Raw genomic sequence first — 13,078 nt, 5'->3', positions numbered from 1 at the left:
CACGCTGGCTGATACAGGCCTCTTCTGGCTGTCTCCTGCACCTCTCCTGTTTCCTCTTTGGAAGGCAATGCTCCAGCCCAGGTGTCCTCAAACTATGGCCCGAGGGCCATATGCGGCCCGCCTAGGACATTTATCCCACCTGCTAGGTGTTTTTGCCACCACTGCCTGTCCTGCTTAGCAGCCAACTCGTCCTGCGGCCCACAGACCAGCCCTCCAACGGTCTGAGGGACAGTGAACTGGCCCCCTGTTTAAAAAGTTTGAGGACCCCTGCTCCAGCCGGCCTGCAGCATTCTCCACTCTGATCTAGAACCAGCCTCGTTGCCTGTGGGTAGCCCTGTTGTCCTCCTTCGTGGGCGTAGGATGGGAATCTGTACTGTAGCAAGCACAGCAGAACCCTGAGGACTGGACCAACAAATAGCTGTCCCATGGGCAGTCTGGCCCAACGGGAGTGGAAGGGTCCCTTTGTGCAGTCCAGTCAATATGTTGCTTCTCTACCCACGTATTGGAACTTGTGTGACAAAGCCCCCAGCTTTTTTTTTTTTTTTTTTTTTGCAGTTCTTGGCTGGGGCTGGGTTTGAACCCGCCATGTCTGGGATATGGGGCCGGAGCCCTACCCCTTTGAGCCACAGGCACCACCCCAGCCCCCAGCTTTAATGGGCCGCTGTGGGGCCTGCCTGTCAAGCTACTGCAATCCAATTAGCTCCCAGCCTTCCTCCTCTAATTATCACCAGCACTTTCCCACAATTTGCTTTGCAGATTGTTTCACAGCTCTTAGCAGTTATTAATCCCAAGACACACAGAGAGGTCACGTTAAAAATAAGGCCACCAGAACGCTGAAATGAAGTCTTTGGAAGCAAGTCAGATCTCCTCATGGAACTGCATTTCAGTCCTGACCTCATGTCACCACTGTTGGATGCCTGCATGGCACTCCCACCCCACCCCCCTGCCACCCAACAGGACCCTGCTCCAGAGAGGGAATATCCATTCTCATTCTCCTAACGCTTGCCGAGAAGCTTCTTCAGGCAGACAAAGCCCGTCAGCTGCTTTCATTATTTAGCCGCAATTGCGGTTTAATTTGCTATTTATTAAGAACACATGTGGCAACCAAACTCATCCCCACGGACATGTATGAAGCTATCTGAGCTCTCATTTTTACAGAAGTGAAAATAAAACAAAAAAATTTTTTTTGAGTATGGAGGTAATCTATATTTAGTTGTTATTAAAATTCTTTCTTTTATATTCCACAATTGTCTTTGCATTTTTATCCCGTCTTTATTGAGGCCTAATTTTCTTTTTCTTTCCTTCGTGCCTTTTATAGCAGCAAAATCTGGTCACTCTCGGCCCGATAACACACTTTATGTAAACACTAAGCAGCTGCATTCACGTTTCAAGGCACTTAGGAAATACACAGAGAGAAGCCGAGGACCAGTCGTTACACGAAAGACTTGGGTCATAATTCTTTGTAATGTGCCTTCCATAATTAAGTTATTACTGGGCCAATTAATCTTTAACGCAAAGCGCCTGTAGAAGCCTTGTTTAAGAAGAGCTTTCATCACCGCTAGTCAAGGTGGGTTTGGCAGCTGAGTGTTCCAAGGGTTAAGCTGAACCCCTCTTTTGTTCTCCAGCACCTACCTCGTATCCGCGCTGGTCACGTTTCACTGCTCCCAGGACACTTCCTGCCGCCACGTGCACTCCACGTGAGGCAACCTGGAGTGTTCCTGCCTGAGCTGGACACCGGGTCCCGAGGGATGTGCCCAGGTGGCTCACAGGAAATCTCTCAGCAGAGGCACCACCACTGACTTGTGGTCTTTGGTCCAGCAAATAGTAAATTGACCTTCTGCTACAGCAGTGGCCACGGTGAAGGTGCCGTCTTTCAGGCAGAATTTTGGTTGAAACGGGCCATTGATATGGAGCTGACTGGAGCACAGCACAGCAGCTTCCTCAGTACGCCAGGACGTCTGGGCGGGCAGGTAGGAGCTTCACATGTGCACAAAGCAGAGGGAGGTTTTACTCTTGTTCTGAGATTTATGAAACTTCCTTTAAAATCAGTCTTGGTAGTCTTACACCTCCATACAAGCCGCCGGAAATTCTTGAATTTTAGAGCATACTTGGAATGCCACGCAGGTGGGGCCGTTGACCTTGTGCTTTTGAAAAGTCTCTGTCTTGAGCCCAAATCACCACCTTAATGCCCCCAGACGCTCCTTTTGCCAGTAGAGTGGTGTGAAGTCCATTCCGACCTCCAAGGGTAGGCCCTTTCCACAGTGATTGAGTGGCAGCCCCACTGCCACCTCCAGCCTTCTGTTTCCAGATTAAATATCTTTGATCCTCCTAGCCATCTTGACAACAGCCAGAGCTATCATTTGCTGAGCACTTATTTCAAGGTAGGTTTTGTAAAAGATTTCAGTTACACTCATTTCACAAAACCCCGTGAAATACAAACTCTTGACATCCCTATTTGTCCAACAGAGAATCTGGGGTCCCACATGCCCAGCTAAGCCCCCAGCATCAAAGAGCTGGCACAAACTGCAGTGCAGGCTTCACAGAGAGGACCAGGGCCCCATGTGCCAGGCCCGCCGGCCTCCCTCAGTGGTTGCCACCCTCAGCGTCCCACATTTGAAACAGATCCTTCCACGGGCCTGTCCTGCCATGTATGGGAAGACAGCATAACCTTGTGCTTGTTTTGCTGAGGGTGTGCAGCTGGGGTGGTTTTAAGGTCCCAAAAGTTGCAGTGGCACATTTACCATCAGTGAGGACTGTACCTGATTTATTTCATTTGGAGAAATTCTGGAATGAGGGAAGCTGGGCTCAGCCCCTCCCCCTCCTCCTCCTTCACCTTTCTGCTCCCAAACTGGGGGTTATACCCAACCCCCATAGAAATGTGTCTGGAATCAAACCAGGTGGGGGTTAGGGGTGAGATAGGGATCTCCCATCTAGGGCTGGAGAGGGTCCCCCATTTTCAAGGTATAGGAGAGCTCAGTAATCAGTTTTATTACAGACTCCATCTATAGGTACAAACAGGCCCTTTCCGGGTCACATTCTTTGGTCTCCAGCAAGGAAAAAAAATCAGCCTGATTGGCATCTCATCTGGGTGCTTCCTCCTGGAGTGAGGAGCACTCACCCTAATGCTTCGCCTGGGGCAAGGATTGAGAGGGCCTCACTCCTTTGCTAACTTTAGGATTAATTTCTGCCTGCAGGCTGCTGGCTAATTATGACCTATTCTTCTTTTTATTTTTGAGACAGAGCCTTACTATGTCACCCTTGGTAGAGGGCCGTGAAGTCATAGCTCACAGCAACCTCAAACTCTTAGGCTTAAGTGATTCTCTTGCCTCAGCCTCCCAAGTAGCTGGGACTACAGGTGGCGGCCACACTGCCTGGCTATTTTTTTTGTTGTCATTGTCATTGTTTTAGCTGGCCCAGGCTGGGTTTGAACCTGCCAGCCTGGGTGTATGTGGCCAGTGCCCTACTCACTGAGCTACAGGCGCCACCCAATTATGGTCCTATTCTGAACTTATATTCCCCAAACCCCCTCTGCCAGCAGGATAGAAAAGCAGTGTACTCACACCTGTAATCTCAGCACTCCAGGAGGCGAGGTTGGTGGATTGCTTGAGCGCAGGAGTTCCAGACTAGCCTGAGCAATAGTGAGACCCCATACTTAAAAAAATAAAACAAAGAAAGAACCCCCTGGACAGAAGGCCCAAATGGTCACCTGCTTGGGTTCCCCCCTCCATAGCCCGAGGTTCTGTTCCCCTTCTTTCCCTTATCTATCTCTTTATCTTACAATAAACTATGTCCCTTTGCTTATTCCCACGTTCTTCAAAACCCACCCCTCTCCTGAGATCAAGGACCAATAAGAGAAGTTCTGGCTACAGGGGCCCTGGCTGACAAAGGAGAGGTGGTTTCCTCATGAGACATGCTTGTGCTTTTTGATTATTTCTAGAGTCTGTCTTCACAAAAATTTGTTAACCTATTATGCCATTGTTTTAAACAATGATTTAACTGTTAGTCAATCTTACATAATATCTATCATATATACTACATATATGATTATATATACTATATATATGCATACCATGTTACATGTATACATGTAACCATGTGTACTATCATTATAATAAATGATAGTATAATCATGAGAATAATTAAATGAGAATTAAAATGAAAAGGCCTGATATAGCATCACATCTGCAGTCCTGTAATATTTCTGACATTCACACTTTCCCGTGGAACATCTGGTCGATGCTGGGATAATGTTGTGGGACAAGGAAGGAGGCACTGGGGGTGCCCCTCATGCTGCCTTCCAGTCTGTGACACAGGAAGAGACAGGGGCAGAGAGAGGTGAGATGGGCCACCAGATGATAGATGGGCGCAGGCACAGGGGACAGGACTTGACAGTGGTTTGCAAACAGTTCAAGCAGGGAAGACACTGGTGAGTCAGGACTGCTGGCCACTGAGCCTGGGGTGTCCCCATCTCCGATCCCCTGATCCTGGACACAGCACTGGTCCTGTTCTACTGTTACAGCAGCCTCAGGGCAGGGGCCTACCCTGAGAGTTGAGGGGGGTAGTGACTACCTCTGGGGGAGACAGACTCTGAGGGAGAGGTGGGGCTGTGACCAGGCCTAGAAAGAAATGAAGCCGCCTAGGGTTCTGGGACTCCCCAGAAATCGCCTCTGGTCTTAGGTCCCCACACCCAGCCCTAGCCAGAGGGGAGAGACGGCATACAGTAGGATAGCACCCTGCTCTCTTAAAAGGTGGCAAATCCTGATCCAAAGCATGTGTTTAAGTACTATACTTTCTGCTCTCTAAAGCAAGGAAGGTTAAACCGCCTGAGAACCGCCCCATTGTTAGGCTTTGCATTTGGCCTCAGGGTGGATTCTTATAAGGAATTAGAGGCTTTAGGAAGCCCCCATGCCCAGGAGGCTGTGAATCGGGGACCCCTCCAGTCTCTCCTCAGAAAAAGACAGATAGTTTGCCATTTGCAATTTTCTCTGGACTTCTAATTTACTTATTTCATCTAGAATTAATTTCATTAATTCTGACCCAGGAAGGGCAAAGGAAGTCTTTTTTAAAGTGGGAAACTTGCCAAGTGGCTCCATAGGCCTGGCAGACAGTGGCCATAGAGCAGATTCATTGCTTTATCGATCATTTACATAAAAAGAAATCTCATATTGCCTCCAGAGAAGTCAGCGCCTAGGAGGCGACACTTCTAACAAAAACTGAATATACAGATTTGAAAATATCCCTCCATTGTGCTTCTGAAGGGGCTTTTCATGTAACCCACCTTGACCCCTGCGCTCATCGTCAGTGGAGTCTGTCCTGCTTTGGCACCACCTCCTGCTGTCAGCACAGAGGTTCGGTGCTGCCTTCTTTGTAGGGGAAGCAGGTGCCCCACGAGATCCACGCCTCATTTCTGTGTCTGGCTCTGAGCGCCTGGCTGGGATGTGTGTATAGCTTGTCCTGGGACCTCCGCGCTGCTGGGTGTGCTGGGGGGTCCCTAGAAGCAGCTGCACTAGAGTTTCTTATACTGGATTGATATGGACATTGACTGACTCCAGTCCGCAAATATGAAGAGCGTGTGAGCTGGGCTCAGAAAATCCCATCCTGGGATTTACAGCCCTGCCCAAGAGGTGCGAGTGCCAATGAGCATGGGATCCATGGGGCTGGGTGGGGCTAGAGGACGGACAGAGCAGGCTGGAAGCTTCTCTGAAGGGGGTGGTAGTGCATGCCCACCTTGAAAGAGGATGAGGAGGGGCGGACCTGAGAAGGCAGAAACCTCCCAGGGCTGGGTTTACCCAGAGGAGGGGTCTAGATCTGACCCAGGGAGGATGGAAGCCAGCCAGGAGCTAAAGCAGGTGTGATCTGGGGCTTGACCAAGCCTTGGTGAGGCAGGGGGTAGGGGCTGAAGGAGACTCAAGATTAGCAGCTGATGATGAGGGGTAGGATGGACAGAAATGCTGGGCCTGAGGCAGGACGTGGAGATGTGAGGACTGGGTGGAGGAAGAAGGCCCAGGATGCCCCTGGGGGGCACTTTGAGTCTAGAGCACTTAGTAGACAGATATGTCCCCTTCCCCAGTGGGACCCTAGAGGAAGGGCAGGTGCTGTGAGTTCTTTTTCCAAGGAGGGTACTCAGCAGAGCAGATGTGGGCATGGATAAGGCCACCCGGGAGCACTAGGGTGAGAGAAGGGAGAGGCCAGGCACAGAGCTGGGTGTCCCCAGGGCTTCAGGGTGGACAGAGGGGGAGATAAGACAGGACAGAAACACAAAGCAAATTGGCAGTGACTGCAATGGAGGTGTGCGTGCACGCTTGAGGATGCATGGCGTCAATACCAGACACTATTGTTTGTTAAAGTCAGGTTTTTTTTTTTAATTTAATACGTTCTAATCAAATAGTAACAGCAGTAAATAAAGACTTGGAAAAAACAGGCAGGTATCCCCCTATATCTGAAAAAAATTAAGTCAAAGTGTTCTACATCGTAGAAGGGAGACATGTCTAATGTCCATGGTTAGACAATTCAAGGACAACTTGGAAATTCTAAAGTCATTTCCAAAAACTCAGCGGCAACAGGTTGAGACACCTACTGCAGAGGGTGATGTGTCTCTATCTACATTGGTTTTTATGAACAGGGATCAGGGTGCGCCCGCATAGCATGACATTCTTTAGCCTCCAAGGAAAAGAAGAAGTCTTTTCCATTTGCACCAGGTTGAGAGATTTCACCGGACACTGCCGATGGAAGCCCCCACCTGGGACCTTTCTCTTGGTTGGTTAAATGGATGTTTAGTGTGTCAGGCCATCTAAGAGCAGCGTGGGAAGTGCCCACTCACACTGGGTCAGGGCAGATCTCCCTGACTTAAGGGCACTCATTCAAACACCCTCGCAGACCTATCCAGAAATGAAGCTTTACCAGTGAAGTATCCCTTGACTCAGTCAAGGTGACATCTAACCTTAGTGATCAGTTTGGGGTAGTTATAAACCGAGGTTAAAGCCATCATCGTAGAGCACAAGTGTCTCTGTAGAGAAGTGATTGTCCTTAGAATAAGTCGCTGGCAGTTGGGTTCCTGGGTTCTTCTATTTTACACTTGGACACACATGGCTGTCCCCAGTCCTGCGGGAATTCCCCATTTCTCACATCCTAGAAGACGCTGGGTTGTATATGTCCTTGTGTTCCTCTGGGGAAAAAGAAAGTAAATAGTTTTGATTTGATTTCATCATCTGTGATTATGAGCAAGTAAAGATATTTTGATACGTTTACTTGTCAATTGTTTGTTTCCAAAAGACTCACTGATATTTTTGCTAGTTTGGTAAGTCTCGCTTTTCTAATCTGTTTTCCAGTTTACACGCAGCTAAAGTCCTTCTTTTTGTTGCACGAGTTTATTAGTTTGGGCAAAGGCATAGTCATGGAATCACCGTGCGATCAAGATAAAAAGCAGTTCCATCCCCCAAATTCCCTCCAGTGGGTGCTGCTTTGCAGTCTCTGACCACTCCAACCCCTGATGGCCAATGATCACTCCTCCATTCGGAGGGCTTTGCCTTTTCCAGAATATCTGGAGAGGAATGCTGCGGTCTGTGGCCTTCCGTGGGGCCTCCCCCTCTTCACATGTGTTTGAAATTCAGGGTGCTGTTGCTTCCAGCAAGACGTGTTCCTTCCGATTGCCTAGGTTGACTATATTAAGTATGTGTCTTCTCTCAGGAGGAACTGCTAAACCGCTTTCCAGCGTGGCTGTGCCGTGCTGCATTTCCACCAGCCACGTGTGAGGGTTCTAGCTGCTCCACATCTTTGCCAGGACTTTCCCCGGCAGCCATAATAACAGGTGTGCCGTCTTCATTTACATTTCCCTAAGAACAGCCGGTGTGCACCAACTTTACCTGGGATCATTTGCTATCCTTATGTCTTTGGTGAAGAGGCTGTTCCAATCTTTTGCCCATTTTTTAAAAATTGGCTGGCTGTTTGTTTTCCTAGTGAGTTTGGAGAGCTTTGGGGTATTCTAGATACGAGTCCTTTGTCAGGATATGCGATTTGCAAAGTCTTTTCTCCCAGTCTTTTTATTCTTCACATGATGTCTTTCAAAGAGGGAAAGCTTGAGGCTTTGGTGCACCCTAATTTATCAACTTCTTTCTTTTATGAATCATGCTTGTGTTGTCATGACTAAGGACTCTTTGCCTAACTCAATGACAAAGAAGATTTTCTCCTGGGTTTTCATTTAAGAGTTTATAGCTTTAAATATGTTCGACAGATGCTCTTACCCCCTTAATGTGCTTGATTTCTTTTTTTTGGTGGTTGTTTTATTTCAGATCCTAATCCACATGGACTTCGTCTCTTCCTGGAGAATATGTGACATATTTACAAAGGCCTTCCAGCCTTCTCCACTCCAAGAATTGAAAATTATCATCTGTGGCTTTTCTCTAATAATTTATTTTCCATTTAATGGTTAAATCTTTAATTCATCTGAAATTCATTTTGCTATGAAAAGTGGGTTAGCAATTTAGCTGCATTTTTCAAAAAATGCTAGGCCTGTACTACATTATTTATTGAATAGTCCTCTTTTTTATACATTTTTAAAAGCACATTTATAATAGACCAAGTTCTCTCCCAGATCTCCTTCCCTCCATTCCTCTCTCCCTCCTGCCCTTCCTCCTTGTTCTTCCTTCATTTGCTAAAAGCATACTGAGCGTATACCAAGGACCAGGCTCTGGGTATGTGCTACAGGCCAAGGAGAGCAGGAGAAAGCTCAAGTTTAGTGCTGGGCAAGACCCTCCAAAGCACTCAGCACTAGCACACAGATCATATCTTAGCTTTGGTGTAAAGTAATGAATACATTGTCAAAGAAGCATGATGATATTACCTTCCTAACAGAGGGGTTCATTTGCTTGGCAGATATTAAGTTGATGGACACAGCCAAGTTGGTTATAGCGGGGGGAGGTTTATTACTTGGTATACGTAGGCAGCACATTAGAGATAGTTCCCAAGGCAGTGTGTCCCAGGACTCTAGGGCTGGGCTGGTTTTGGTTTTATAAGCATGGGGTAATGAGGTATGATCTGATTGGATCTTGTAACAAAGTCATGATGACAGGCATGATCTGACTGGATCCTGCCATGGGGTGATGTCAGGGCTCTATCTTATTGGCTCCCAGATCCTGACACATGAGGTCCACATCTCTTGTTTGTTTGTTTGTTTAGAGATACAGTCTCACTTTGTCACCCTCCGTAGAGGGTAGAGTGCCACCGGGTCACAGCTCACAGCAACCTCCACCTCCTGGGCTGAGGCGATTCTCTTGCCTCAGCCTCTTGAGTAGCGGGGACTATAGGTGCCGACCACAATGCCTAGCTATATTTTGTTGCAGTTTGGCCAGGGCTGAGTTCGAACCTGCCACCCTGGGTATATGGGACTAGTGCCCTACCCACTGAGCCACAGGCGCTTCCTGGGGTCCACGTCTTAATTCAGTCCCCACCTCTCAGTCCCAGGACTTAGGTTCCTCTCATGGTTGCACACTTGGTTCATCTGGGCATGCTCAGGTTACCCTCTCTTCAACTTAGGGGGGTCTATGGCAACCAAAAAACAACTCACAGCTTTGTTACATAAAAGTTGAGCCAGATTGGTCTGGTAATGGGAAAATATGGAGGAAAGAGAGAGCCTGGTGTATTAAAAACTTGAAAGATCATTGTGTGTAGTAGGCAGAGAATTGTTAGGTTGGTTTTATTTCTGTATTGGTTGATTGCTCCATCGATCTATTTCTGTGCCTGTTGCCCTGGGTAATTGTTGTAGCTTTTTGGTATATTTAATTTTGAGCAGGGCAGTTCTTTTTAACTAGTCTTCTTTTTGACGGTTTTTCTTGGTATTTTAAAATCAATTTTTATTGAAATCTAGTCTATAAAAAATGCATAAATCATAAGTGCACAGCTTGATGAATTTTCCCAAAGTGAACACACCCGTGTGAGCAGACACAGATCAAGAAACAGAACATTTCGGCATCTGGACATTTTCCTCATGCTTCTTCCAAGTCCTGGCTTCTAACACCATACATTGTGTCAGCCTATTACTCAACTTTACATAAATGGAATTATATAGTACTTTCCTGTATAATATGTTACGCTTCTTTCACTCAACATGGTAATTGTGAGATTGATTCTTGCTTTTGCATGGAGCAGTAGTTCATGCATCTTCATTACTTATCAGCATTCCATTCATTTACACATATTAATTCTTATAACTGTTATTGGACCTTTGGGTAGTGTTTTAGTATGTTTGGGCTGCTATAACAAAATACCATAGACTGGTTTAAACAACAGATATTTATTGCAATTTTGGAGGTTGTGAAATCCAAGAGCAAAGTGGCGGTAGATTTGGTGTCTGGTGGGGGCTCAGTTCCTGGTTCACAAATGGCACCTTCCCACTGTGTTCCCTTCCCATGAAAGAGAGCAGAGGCAAGCTTTCTCTAGACCAGTGGTTCTCAACCTTCCTAATGCCTAATGCTGTGGCCCTTTAATACAGTTCCTGTGGATTGCAACCCACAGGTTGAGAACCACTGCTCTACACTCTTATAAGGGCACTTATCCCTTTTGTGGGGTCTCCACCCTCATGACCTCATTTAGTCTTAATTACCTCCAAAGACCCCATCTCCTTATATCATCATATTAGAGGGGAGGGTTTCAACATATGAATTTGGAGACGACATTAATCTTCAGTTCGTAACAGGTGGTTTCCTATTTTGCCACGTAATAAATGCTATGTATCTTTTAATGCACCTGTAACTCATTCCTCTGTAGTGTGCCCCTCACAATGTAGCTTCTGGGTCATACTAGACACTGCTAAACAATTCTCCAAAGGGGTTGTATCCATTTACACTCCCCCCATCAAAGCACAGGTGTACCCATGGCCCCATGTCATGTCCAGCACCTGATATGGACCTGCCTTTTCTATTTTAGCCATTAGACTTCAAGGTTGTCTCATTGTCAACTTATTTTGCATGTCCTTGATGACGAATGGAATTGAGTACCTCTGCATACCTGTGCAGGCCATTTCCATAGTCACTTTTGTGAGGTACCTGGTCAAGGCTTTCACCCATTTCATTGGTTTGTCTTTTTTGCTTATTATTTTATATATTCTACACATAAATATCTATACTACATTTTGACTATTTATTCCCTCAGATAAACTGCATGTTAAATTAAAAAAAAATCCTGCCCTGGCTTGGCACCTGTGTTTAGGGTGCCGGCCACATGCACTGGGGCTGGTGGGTTTGAACACGGCCAGGGCCTGTTAAATAACAATGACAACAATAACAAAAAATAGTCAGGCATTGTGGCAGATGCCTATGGTCCCAGCTGCTTGGGAGGCTGAGGCAGGAGAATCACTTAAGCCCAAGAGTTTGAGGTTGCTGTGAGCTTTGATGCCACAGAACTCTACCAAGGGTGACATAGTAAGACTGTTTCAAAAAAAAAAAAAAATCTTGCCCTGATTTTGTTTACGATTACATTAAATTTAATGATCTTTGAGGAGAGTTGTGTTCTTACAGCAATGAATCTTCTATTCAAGAACAGCAAGGTCAGCAGTGCTTATGTAAGTAAATAACTAAGTAAGAAGTACTACTTTTCGCAAGGTGTGGTTCTGAGCAGATTACATAGGTCTGTTCTTTCACTCTCTCAGCAACACTATGCTGCTTCTATTCCCACTTTAGACATGGAAATTGAGAAAAAGAAAGGATAGGAAACTTGCCTAAGTTCAACCAGTTGGTGTGTGGCAGAGCTGGGATTTGAAACCAGACAGTGTGGCTTGACAGTCCCTGTTCTCACTCACCCCGATACCAATTCCCTGTTCATTCCCCATTTTTTTCTTTTCCTCAGTAGAGCTTATCACTTATTTTTTCTTATAATTTTAGCAAAGTTCTCATTATATCTATCTCGGCATGTTTTTCCTCTTGTTCTGTTGATACCAGGAACGGCCTTGTTTTTCTTCATATTAATATTCCCAACTGGTTGCTGTTCAGATGTAGGAAAGCTACTGGTTTCGAACAGACTCCTGACCAAACGGTTCTGTAGGATGACAGTTTCAGTTTCAGATTTTTTGAGAAAAACATAATGCCTCCCCAAATGGTAAGTATCTCCTCTCCTTCCTTTTTTGATGTTTATATTTCTTATTTAATGTTCTTATTCAATGCATTGACTAGAACTTTAGAGAAACGTTAAGTCGTGGTAATGTTAGCAGAGGCATATTTATTATTCTTGAATTAAATGAGAATGATCCAGTGTTTCCTACTGAATACAGCGCTGGGTTGGTTTGCTATATACCACTGAATAATATTAAAATATTCTTAAACAGTTCTTTCTTTTACCAAGAAATTTTTTTTGATCAGACATATTTCCTAATAGATTTGCTAATATTGGAATATTCTAACATTATTAAAACAAACCTCACTTAGGCTGTTTTTGCAAAGCTCTGCTGTATTCTGTCTGTTGATCATTTTGAAGGTTTTGCTCTTCTGTTTGCTTTTCAAACAAAGCCCAAGGGTGAATGAGTTGGTTATAATGCCTCAGCCTCTGGAGTAGATGGGACTACCAATGTGCATCATCACCTTAGGTTACATTTTTTTTTTTTTTGAGACAGAGCGTCAAGCTATCCCCCTGGGTAGAGTGCTGTGGCATCACAGCTCACAGCAACCTCCAACACCTAGGCTCAAGCAAGTCTCCTGCCTCAGCCTCCCAAGTAGCTGGGACCACAGGTGCCCGCCACAATGCCTGGCTATTTTTTGGTTACAGCCGTCATTGTTGTTTGGCGGGTCCGGGTGGATTTGAACCCGCCACCTTAAGTGTATGTGGCTGGCGCCTTAGCCACTTGAGCCACAGGCACCAAGCCAGTTAAATTTTTTTGTAGCGATAGGAGTCTCACAATTTTTCCCAGGCTGTTCTTGAACTGCTGGCCTCAAATGACCTTCCTGACTTGGCCTCCCAAAGTACTGAGATTACAGGTGTGAGCCACCACACTGGAGCACAAGACAATTTTTTACCTAGTGCCCCCCATCCATGGGTTCACTTTCCATGGTTTCAGTTACCTGAGGTCACTGAAAATATTAAATGGAACATTTCA

This window comes from Otolemur garnettii, unplaced genomic scaffold, assembly GCF_000181295.1.
Source record: "Otolemur garnettii isolate 467f Iridium unplaced genomic scaffold, OtoGar3 scaffold00140, whole genome shotgun sequence".
NCBI lineage: Eukaryota > Metazoa > Chordata > Mammalia > Primates > Galagidae > Otolemur > Otolemur garnettii.
This window is presented reverse-complemented; position numbering follows the sequence as displayed.